Here is a 12,654-nt window from a genome sequence, read left to right on the forward strand (position 1 = left end):
GAGTGACACATCGAACTGCAGATATCTTTAAAAAATAAAAAAAAATTATAAAAATATCAGATAGAATTTAAATTTAAAAATAAAGATGTGAAGAGGGCATGGGCGCCCGCGGCCTAATGAATTTTAAGAATCAAATTTAAAAAATGTATAAAAAAATGTACATTAAAAACAAATATTAAATACTGCAGTCTACAATGTCCTTATTCCTAAACTTATAGCTTTATTGTCAATAATTAGATAATGAAACAATGAATTTTTATGAGGTACTAACTTGTTATCAAAATTTAAAAATTGGGTTTAAAAAATTGAACTATAGTTAAATACTTGAAAAAAAATTGAATGGAGGCATGGGCGCCCGCAGGCAAATGAATTTTAAGAATCAAAAAAAAAAATATTTTTAAAAAATGGGAAGGGGTGCATGGGCGCCCGCAGGCAAATTAATTTTATGAATCAAAATAAAAAAATGAATGAAAAAAATGTATGAAAAAATGTACATTAAAAACAAATATTAAAGACTGCAGTCTACAATATCAGTATTCCTAAACTCATAGCTTCATTGTCAATAATTAGATAATGAAACAATGCATTTTTATGAGGTACTAACTTGTTAACAAAATTTAAAAAATGGGTTTAAAAAATTGATCTATAGTTAAATAATTGAAGAAAAAAAATGGGAAGGGGTGCATGGGCGTCCGCAGGCAAATGAATTTTAAGAATCAAATTTAAAAAATGTATAAAAAAATGTACATTAAAAACAAATATTAAAGACTGCAGTCTACAATATCAGTATTCCTAAACTCATGGCTTTATTTACGATAATTAGAACATAAAACAATGGACTTGAGTTAAATTATTGAAAAAAATTTGAAGGGGATTATGTGCGCCCGCGGGCAAATGAATTTTAAGAATTCAAAAAAAGTTTATGAAAAAATTTGCATTAAAAACAAACGTTGAAGACTACAGTCTATAATATCTGCAGTATTTAAGTATACTAACCTAAACTCATAGCTTTATGCTATTTTATGCTTAATTATGAAAAAAACCCTAAATAATATGATCAGAGTTCTATTGACTTTATCTCAGTATAATAAAATAATGTGTTTATTGAATGAAAGTTATTATTGATACAAGAAATTATGTTAAAGAGTTCTAAGGTCTCATTTACGTTAAAGCTATTTTTTACTTAAATAGTTTAATGTGTGAATTAAAATAATATACTGTAACTAGCATACATTTTGAAAAAGTATACAAAAAATTCAAATATAGCAATATTTGTATTTTTGTTTTGGTCTTAATTAATAAGTTAGACAAATTAGATTATGTGCAATGTGGAAAGAAGTCAGAAGAAAACATTTTGGGAATTCTAAGTCAATATTATTTTAATACACTAAACCTTATATTAAATTAAAACTAATAAATAAATAAATACTGATAACCTCACACTAACTCCTCATACCGTCAACTCTCATTATTTCTTAATTAAGATTTTGTTTTATTTTTTGATACATTAGAATTTTTAAATTAGTTTTATTAATTTTTTGTAATAGACAAATCACTAATTAGTGTTAAATGTATTTAAGTTATTATTAATTATAAGTACTGGTATAACGCTAGCCGACTGGCTTTGAAACTGTGGATACAAATTTGAAATTAAGATGCTTAATTAAGTTCTAATTTATCTTAGTAATATTTAAATATTTTCTTTTATTGTTATGCCTATACAATATCGAATACCTCGGTAGTTAGTAGGAAAAGATCTTTGCAATGCACTCGACCAGGGATGATAGTATACTACCACTAGCCTACTATCATCACCATAGCTTCAACTCTCCATAGCCCTTAGGCGTACTAACCTTTTTATGACTTATTTAACCCTCTGTCTTAACAGCATAGTCGCGCGAGTTGGACAGTGTGGGGGGTGCTAGTTTAATCACCCCCATTTAGCGCGCGACTAACAGAGGGTTAAGTGGGACCCTTAGAATAAAAAGATACTTATTTGGTTTTCTATTTTTGTGTCCGCTTATCAAGTTGAACTTTTTTTGTTTAATTATTACAACTTGAAACAACTTGAAGCATACAACATATGCGAAAGGCGATAAAGACTTTTATATGTGCATCAACTTGAAAGTATGATTGGATGTACATTTAAGAAGTAACTAGTTAGTATTAATATTTTATAAGCATGTGTTGGCTTCGTGTTACAAGTGCTCATCAATGTGAGCAGATCTCATTTAGCAATGAAAGTTTCAATATTAGAGTAATTATTTGGAATTAATTATAATTAATAATTATTATTTGGAATCAACGAAGATGAATGATAACTGCATAATTACAATTTGATATGTTTCACACTTGTAATACGCATTTGAACAATTGGAGACCACACATTCAGGTCTTTCTTAAAGCAACATCTTTTTATTAATTATTTAAGCTTCATATGTTTTGTAGAAATTCTAGAAAGATGTATAGATTTGAAGCAACTAAATAACATATTGAAATAATTTTATTTTGAAATTCTTTGATCATTATCTGGATGATAAACTTTCTCCCCTTCCACTGCCAATAACTGGCTAAAATAATCGTAATTTTTAGCGATTCTATAAACCGTGCACTATATGGCTAACAGCATCATTTGTAGGGGTCACGGTTGGATCCGAGTAACACTTGTGTATGTGGAGCTAGGATTCGTCACTAAACACCCAGGTGGTCACCCATCCGGATACTAGCTACGCCAGCCGATGATTGACACCCATTAGGGACTTCAGCCAATCACCACGCTACACCAAGCCTCAACTGTATCCTTAATATTTTGTATTAATTATTTATACGTACTATTATTTATATTATTATATTTCCTATTGCTGCGTGAGGAATTGGCTTACGAATAGTGTTTCAACTAGTCTTTCATTAATTTTGTGTATCAACTTTAGTAGGTCAAAAATCTAAAATACTTCCCATCCAACAACAAAAAGTAAATTTACCAATACTTGACATACATTTAAATTACTAAGAGTCATACTTTACTAGAAAATTCGTCACCTCCCCACATACAACTTAACTCCAATATTAAAGATTTGAATTAGTTAAATACGTAAATATTACAATTAGTTGCTTCCAATCTTGTAACACCAATTTTATAGGGCCTAACCACAGTTTTTCTCTGATCTCAACAAATTACTAAAGGACTAGTTATTTCATTTCATTTCTTAGAGTAATATATAGATAGAATGTTATCATTCATCTAAGTTAAACGATGTGCTGTGATTAATTTATTATTAGGTATTATCTAAATGTTACATGTTTACCGAACATATTTTGATATTATTTGTTATATATCATTATTTTTTAGCTTTGATAAACGTTTTTTTAATAATATATCATTTAAATATACTAATTTTGTCTAATTTCTATTGAAAAGACAAATTTACAAAAATTATTACAAGAGTAAAAATTGCTTTATGATTATGAATGAAGTATAACTAGGGTCATAAAAAAATGTACGTAGTGTATATACGCAACGTAAACCACGAATTTTTTTTTAACCAAAGAATATTATTTTTTATTATTATTATCTATTTATAGTATTGATTTTTTTTAAAAATAAAATATTAATATATTAAAATTTAAAAAAAAAATTAAAAAATTAAATTTTATTTATTTAAAAGTTTTATTTTTTATTTTAAAATCATTATTCATTTTATTCATTTTTCATAATACAATAAAGTATGAATTTTTTGAAACATTGTGTATAAACTTATTTTTGTTACTTATGGTACTGCCTATTTAAAAATCAAGTATATAGAAAAGCAGACAGGCAATATAATTGTAAGTGCCATGCTTCTAAAACTTGTTCAAATAAATAGGTAACATTATAAAAATAAAATGATGATACTTGTTATTTATTTATTTTTTTTGTTTTTCCATCAAAATATTCGTATTATAGTACACGAATAAAATTAATAATGATTGATTTAAAAAAAAAATTATACTATAAATAAGTAATGATAATAATTTATAATAATAATAAATAATAATATTAGTTGGTTAAAAAAAAATCGTGGCTTACATTTCCCGGGCAGAACCACATTGACTGGGCAATGTACACATTGTCCGGTATTCCACATTGCCCGTAACATGAAATATATGCACACAACAGATACGGATGGCATCGTGAAATCGCAACTAGTAGGTGCTAATAACTTAAGTCTCGTATCGCGCCATTAAAGGTTATTTCAGTGCGTTACATGTTTCAAAGCACGGCCAAAAAATGTGTCGTTTGTAATGGGTAATCTGCCCACGCTCCGAGGTAGTTTATATATTTTTATATATTTTTTTAATATTAATAGTAACAGCCATACTACATTTTAAGTAAAAATACGTTAACTGGTTCAACTAAAGAACATTTTTTGTTATCAGATGTGTTACCATTTGAGTCTGTTTATAAGAAAATAATAATTGTATGTATAATTAAAATTTTTGAATCATATCTGGATATTAATAAGGTAATAGTTAAAAGAGAAAATAGAGCAATTGATGTTAAAATGGAATATCCTAAAAATACGTTTGTTCAAAAATGCATTGAATATCTAGGTACAAAAAATTATAACTTAATGCCAATAAATATAAAAAAGGACATATTATTTACAGAAGGTAATCGTATCAATACAGGAATGAAAAAAAATTCATATTTAGTTATTTTCAATACTTTCATAAATTATAACGAAATATATTTTAACTTTGTAATTTAATATTAGTATAAGTATTCTAATTGTATGTATTGATTACTAAATTCTTGTAGGTTTTTTTCTACTTATAATTATGTTATATAACTCTCTATCACCATCACAAGCATATGCTTAAAGGTGGTAGATAATTTTTGTTTTTCTTAAAAAAAAAAAATAAAAAAAAAAACATTGGGTTGGTTAGGGTAAAAGAGATCAAAAACCCATGGTTTGACATAGAAATACGTCTTTTCTTATTTTTTTGTTCAACTTGATGACACTTTTGAGAGGATGTCTANAAAATAATTATAAAAAAATCAGAAAGAATTCAAATTTAAAATATAAATGGGAAGGGGGGTATGGGCGCCCGCGGGCAAATGCGTTTAAAGAACCAAAATAAATGAAAACTTCAGATAGAATTCAATTTTAAAAATAAAAATTGGAAGGGGGCATGGGCGCCCACGGGCAAATGAATTTTAAGAAACAATAAAAAAAATTTATGAAAATAAGTGCATTAAAAATAATTATTAAAGACTGCAGTCTACAATATCAGTATTCCGTAACTCATAGTTTTATTTACAATAATTAAATTATGAAACAAAGAATATTTATAATGCACTAACTGGTTATGAAAATAGAGTTAAATTAAAGAAAAAAAAATTTGAAGGGGAGAATGGGCGCCCATGGGCAAGTGCATTTTAAGAATCAAAATAAAAACAAAAAAATGAATAATTCAAATAGAATTCAATTTTAAAAATAAAAATGGGAAGGGGGGTATGGGCGCCCGCAGGAAAATGGATTTTAAGAATCAAAAAAAAAAAAAAATGAGAAAAAAATGTACATTAAAAACAAATATTAAAGACTGCAGTCTGTAATATCAGTAAAAAATGTTAAAAAATATGAGTTCTATCGACTTTTCCTTAGTACAATAAAATAATGTGTTAATTGAATGAAAGTTATTATGGATACAAAAAATTAAAGTGAAAGAGGTCTATGGGCTCTTTTACGTCAAAGCTATTTTTGATTTAAATAGTTTATTGTTTGAATTAAAATAATACTGTTTTTCAAACTATAACTAGCATAGATTTTGAAAAAGTATACAAAAAATTCAAATATAATAATATTTATATAATTATTTTTTTGTTTCGTTCTTAGTAAATGTGTTGGAAAAAATAGATTAAGTGCAATGTGGAAAGAAGTGAGGAGAAAACAAATTGGGAATTCTAAGACAATATTATTTTAATACTCTAAACCATATTTTAAGTCAAAACCAATGAACAAATAAATACTGAAAACCTCACAATAACTCCTCATTCCATCAACTCTCATTATTTCTTAATTAACAATTTGTTATATTTTTTGATACATTAGAATTTTTAAATCAGTTTTTATAATTTTTTTGTGATAGACAAATCACTATTTGGATTATTATTAATTGTATGTACTGGTACAACTCTAGCCCACTGGGTTTAAAACTATATATTCGAATTTTGATAGTTAATTAGGTTCTAATTTCTCTTGGTAATATTTAAATAATTTCTTTTATTGTTATGCTTATACAATATCGAATACCTTGGTAGTTAGTAGGAAAAGATCATTGCGATGCACTCGACCAGTGATGATAATATACTACCACTAGCCTACTATCATCACCACAGCTTCAACTATCCATAGCCCTTAGGCGTACTAACCTTTTTATAACTTATTTAACCCTCTGTCTAAACAGCATAGTCGCGCGAGTTGGGCAGTGTGGGGGGTGCTAGTTTAATCACCCCCGTTTAGCGCGTGACTAACAGAGGGTTAAGTGGGACCCTTAGAATAAAAAGATCCTTATTTGGTTTTCTATTTTTGTGTCCGCTTATCAAGTTGAACTTTTTATTTTATTTTATGATTCTTAAAATTCATTTGCCTGCGAGCGCCCATGCACCCTTTAACATTTTTTAAATTTAAATTGATTTTTGGTTATTTACATTTTATAAACTTTGGAATATAGTAAGTGGTTTCAAAAAAATCATTGTTTATTGGACTAAATGTTTTGAGTATAACCGTGCACTATATGGCTAACAGCATCTTTTGTAGAGGTCACGGTTGGATCCGAGTATTACTTGTGTATGTGGAGCTAGGATTCGTCACTAAACACCCAGGTGGTCACCCATCCGGATACTAGCTACGCCGGCCGATGATTGACAACCATTAAGGACTACAGCCAATCACCGCACCACACCAAGCCCCAACTGCATTCTTCTTATTTTGTACCAATTGTATGTTACATATTATTTTGTATGCCAATTTGATTGTAAATAAACCGTGCACTATAGCTAACAGCATGTTTTGTAAACGTCACTGTTGGGTTCGAGTAACACGTGTGTATGTGGAGCTAGGATTCGTCACTAAACACCCAGGTGGTCACCCACCCGGATGCTAGCCACGCCGGCCGATGATTGTCACGAAGGTGTACGCCTAGCGAGTTAAAAGATAACACTCAGTGGTAGCATTGTAAGTCATGAGTGATGAGTAAAACGTTTAAATGTTCAACCTCTTACACAAAAAACATGGAACACGTTGGAAATGTTCAGAGTGAGGAAAAGACTGCACTAATCGTTATAATCTAATCATTTAATTTTTTATGATTTAAACTTTAAAAGCAATTTTGACTTTTTCAGGACATTTTTGTGTTTTATTTTTCCATCAAAGTCCTATCTTTACCGTTAATTCTTATTACTTTTACTTCCTATCATACTTCCGTATTTAATATTTAAAAGACGTATTCTTTTCTGACGTCTTTTCTTACTTTTTTGTTCAACTTTATGACACTATTGAGAGGATGTCTATACGCACTATTTGTTTGCTCTTTATGTCCCACGCGCAACAAAGCAAATTTATGTTTAGCAGAACCAACCATTATTAAAGTAACAATATATGGTTGGTTCCAATACATTAATTGCTTTGTTGTGCGTGGAATACAAAGAGCAAACAAACAGTGCACTGACATCCTATACCGATCTTTTTATTCTATCCCACAAGTAAAGGTTTTCAACCAATCACTAGGTAGTTTTTCAGCTGATTGGTCTAGTGGCGTTTGCAATTCAAGAACCTTTCCAAATATTCGACATTGTTAACCTAACTATTCTACCTCCACACTTCCTATTCTCCTTCCCTACAAGTCTCACTCGCTCTCCCTTCTCCCCCCCCCCCCCCCCACCACCTTTCATCACCCAGTCATTCTATCTAACATTTCTCTCTTTCTTTCTCTCACACAGTCTCTATAGTGCCTACAGGTCATCGTACCTGATAATTGGTGAACATATTTAAATATTACAAAAAAAAAATTAAAACAAAAAAATAAAATAAATTTCATAATTTTTATCATAATTTTATTGATAGTCGGAATAGCGTTATACCAGTAGTTTCAACACAATTAAATTGAAAGTTGGAGGCTATACATACTCTGATCATATAACAATATTAAATAAATCTACTAAAAAATAAAAAGTACATACCACATGTTTTCTGCTAGGTATACAACTAAGACTTTGAAACACTCACGTCAACACATTTCACACTGCAAAATATGATATTGTATTCAAAATTGGCAAATTTTCACTGACGGATACCATCATCTCTGAAAAAAACGCAGCCTATATAGTAAAATGTTCAACAAAATATGTATGAGCTATTTGTCATTAGAAATTACAGATATACTATATAGCTAAAATAATATCTTTAAGGTTTAGCTTTTATCTTACCTATACTTGTTATTATGTGTTAATTTGTGTTTTAACTATTTTATTCAAGAACGTATAAGTTTAATACCTTACAAAAATCATATTTCTTCACTAGGCACGGCAAGTTAGTTATCTACTAGAACTCTGCTACTGGTTCATTTTCATTTTAATAATAGTATAATACACAGGGACTAGTTACCATTACTGATTAGCAAGTGTGTTTATTTTATTTCAATATTTTATAAATATCAATCAAATCAATTATTTTTTATTGTTTAAGAAAATAAATAATTATTGCAATAAATCAGAGTTAGATAATATGTTATGTGAGTACCTATATGTAAAAAATAATTTAGTATAATAATAACTGCAAGCCCGGGCTAGTTAATGAACATTTTTAACTGAGTTAAGTTAAGTCGATATGAAACATTTCAAAAAGTTTTAAGTTAATAGTTCTCCTAATTTTATTTCTAATTCAGTTAAGTTAAAATTTATTTGGTAACTTACAACTAACTTTTTTTTTTTTTAATGTACATTAATAGCCAGTTTTCTGGTTTTAGACCTCTGGTTTTGGTAGCATCATCAATAATAATAATTTTTACTATATTTATTATTTTATATTTTATAAACAAACTACGCAACTAGGACTTGATTAAAAGTAACTCATTATTTAATAAATGTTAAGCAATAATAATCAGTTAAGTTAAAAATGTTAAGATATTTAAAATTAAATTTAAAAAATCTGGTATGTGGAGGTCGCTCTGCTGCACATTAGGTTACAATTGGGTCACTGTAATAGGTGGTGTAAAGTTTGAATTCAACGACAAAAAATCATTGTATACGAAAAACGATTCTGAGCGAAGACGGTCTGTCAGTCTATAATATTACTTAATAATTTAGTATATTCGATGATATTATTGTGATTAAAGTAATTTATTTTACTAGTAAGTATTAGTACTACACGCAGTAGATTAAATTCATTAAAAAAAAAGTACATTTAAAAAGTAATTGTGGGTATAAAATATAATAATGTACTTTAAAAGTTTCAACTTTTCAAGTACCCACGAATAATATTAATTACATAAATAACAATTTAATCTTTAATTTAGTTCACATTTGAACATACAAAATCTGTGATAATATTTTTTTGATTTTTTAATAACAGAATAACCTATTTGCTTGTAACTTTGTTTTGAATTTTCAACCCTAACCTACAAAAGTTGAAGATTTCAAAAATCTTAAATTATAAAATTATTTGTACAGTTTAAATGATGTGCATTTTGTTAAAATTTAAAATTTAAATGTGCATTACTAAAATCGTACCTAGGTATTTTAAATATTTTTTTAAATAATATATTATAAATATCTATCAGGAGAATTTTATTTAATTTTCAAGCTTTTTTGCCCAACAAATACAATTTTATTAACATTTTATTAATCTTCTGAAAAAAAAAACTAAATAAACTAAAAAATTCAAAATTGAAATTGTTTGTAAACAGTAAAATTGTATTAAGTATATGAATTGAATATATAAACAAATGATGTGAATTTCAAATATCTGCAATTATTGGTTTTTCCATTATAAAAAATAAGTAAAAATCACTGTATGAGAAATGGAGTGAATATCCAATGTCGTCTAAATTTCAATTTCAAATGCTTATAAAAATGTTATTCGACTTTCCGGTGGAATTTTTTTTTTTTTTGGTAAAGGCAGACAAACTTATAAGGAATCTTGTATTAAGTCTTAAAAACTTAGATATAAAACGAAACATTTTTATGAATTTCTAACTCAAAATATTTTGCACATTTTCGTGACTTTTACTTATTTTGTCAAAATTCAAAATTTAAACGTTTATAAAAATTTGTGGTCAAAATTGTATGGTTTATAGAAAACGCCGTTATAAATATTCAGTAAAAATTTCATGTTTATCTACGGTATTTTTTTTTTTAATTTTATATCAAAAACACCAAATCGATTTTGTCGAAAACCGGGTTTCCGTAAAAATTAGTTCTATTTCCTTAATTATTTTGTTTGTTTTTTTCTGCCGTTTTTGAAAACTATTGAGAATTTATTGCTATTGACCCCTCGAAGTACCGATACTATTCACATTTCTACCAGAAAAGATGCTTGTCAAAGAAAATCTAAGCACTTTTTGGGAGAGTTCCCAAATTAATGTGATGACAGAAACAAAAAAAATAAAAAATAAATTGTAAAATCAATATATTCATCGCTCAGCTCGAAATCTTAAAGAAGTTAAAGAGTTAAAATTGAAATAACTTTGATTTTTTAACTGTAAACACCTAGGTTTGAATAACTACAAAATTTTAGGATATTTGAACGCCTGTGTCTATATATTACACAATATTATATAAAGATACCTATACTAGTATAAAAGTATATTTTTCATAATCACTAGTGATTACTTTTTAGGATAGTGAGTTTACCACTCTGTGAACATTTTTGGTTTTTTAGATACAACTATAATAGAATGTAATATTAATATATAATAGAACAATGAATTATATTTAACACTAAATTAATAGTGTCCTTCAACTGCTAACTTTGGGTTTAAAAAAAATTACAAGTTCTAAATAAAAATTGTGTCTTATGAGTAATCACTTATAACTGATATTTCTAATTTAAACCATATAATTTATGTCTATTTCAAGTACTTAAAAATAGGTTATAATTATTAAATGACCCTACAATCAGGGAGCAAAAAAACGACGACGACGAGCGGTGTTTGCATATTATTTTTTCTCTCTTATTTTATGCATTTGCTCTCAGAAATAAAATAATATGTGTGTACATAGGGGTAGCATTTTTTTCATGAAATTAAATTTTTAGTATGAAACCAAAATTAATTACTTTAAACATCGACGCTTTCGGGCTTCGGCAGAATTCCTGATATTGTGTGTGCACTGCGGAATAAATCAGATATACGACTAAACTTAAGTCTGAAAATATTGAGATTTATTATGAAAAAAAAACCGTACGGATCGCTTCATGTTTCTTANATTGAGATTTATTATGAAAAAAAAACCGTACGGATCGCTTCATGTTTCTTATTCATGTCTGCAGCTTTGCTAACTGAAATTTTAGATCGATTGCGACTTTGCAACTACTTCGACAAACGCCACGGATTGCACTATAATTTATACTACGTCAATATGATAAAACCATAGATACATAGTATATTAGAAAATTGTATATCAAGGAGGTCCGTGCATGAGATTTGATCATTAAGATAATGAAATGAGGTATAACAATAATCAAAATAGTTTATTATTTTAAAATTTAAATTACAACAATATATAAAGTACCTATTATTTTAATTTTTAATTTAATAATTAATTACGGTGGTGTTTAAATATTCGAAGCACAAGCATATTTTTTTATGAGTTATTAAACAAAAATCTTATTATAAAACAATGTGATTACTACTTTTTAGATTTAACATAAAGGTATTCAGTGCCCAATGCATCACATTTACCGACAACCGGTATACCGACTAACCATCTATAATTTGTAAAATTCCAAGTTAAATCTTTTCTCTCAAAACGAAATTAATAATTAATATTTTATGTATTCATTTTGAGTGCATTGGTTAGGTATATTTTAAGCTATTCGAGAATATTTAAATTTTAAAATTTCCTTATTTAATTTCAGATGGATATTCAAAAATCAGCAGAGCGACTTTCCCAGCTTTATAAAATAATTTGATGTTTGATGTACGACGGCGTCACTTTAATTCGCGGTTCGACCACAAGCACACGGCATAGTAATATTTATATATTACTTAACACTTATATAAACTAAAAATTAAAATTGTTGAATTTTGCGGGACATAAGAACTCCCGTGTACTGTACTACTGTAGTATTACTAGTATGTACAACACTATTTATATCTATTTAATTGTATAAATATGTTATTATTTTGCGACCTGGATGTGCCGTCGTCGTTTGTGCTATAAGCGTATTTTTTTGTGTTGCGCGCTCGGGAACAAAAAATATGCCCCTACTTCACCCGGGTAGCAAATTAAATTTTAATTTTGAGACTAAAAAGTAAAATATTTAAGCCCCAAATGAATATGTAATCAAACTTACATACCTATTCATCGACTCTTCGGGTAATATATAGCTGTAGCAAAGCGTCATATCTTGAGTGCAGACGCCATATCGAGCAACTTCTTCCATCATCTAAATC

The sequence above is a fragment of the Myzus persicae genome, unplaced genomic scaffold, assembly GCF_001856785.1.
Source record: "Myzus persicae strain clone G006 unplaced genomic scaffold, MPER_G0061.0, whole genome shotgun sequence".
In the NCBI taxonomy this organism is placed as follows: domain Eukaryota; kingdom Metazoa; phylum Arthropoda; class Insecta; order Hemiptera; family Aphididae; genus Myzus; species Myzus persicae.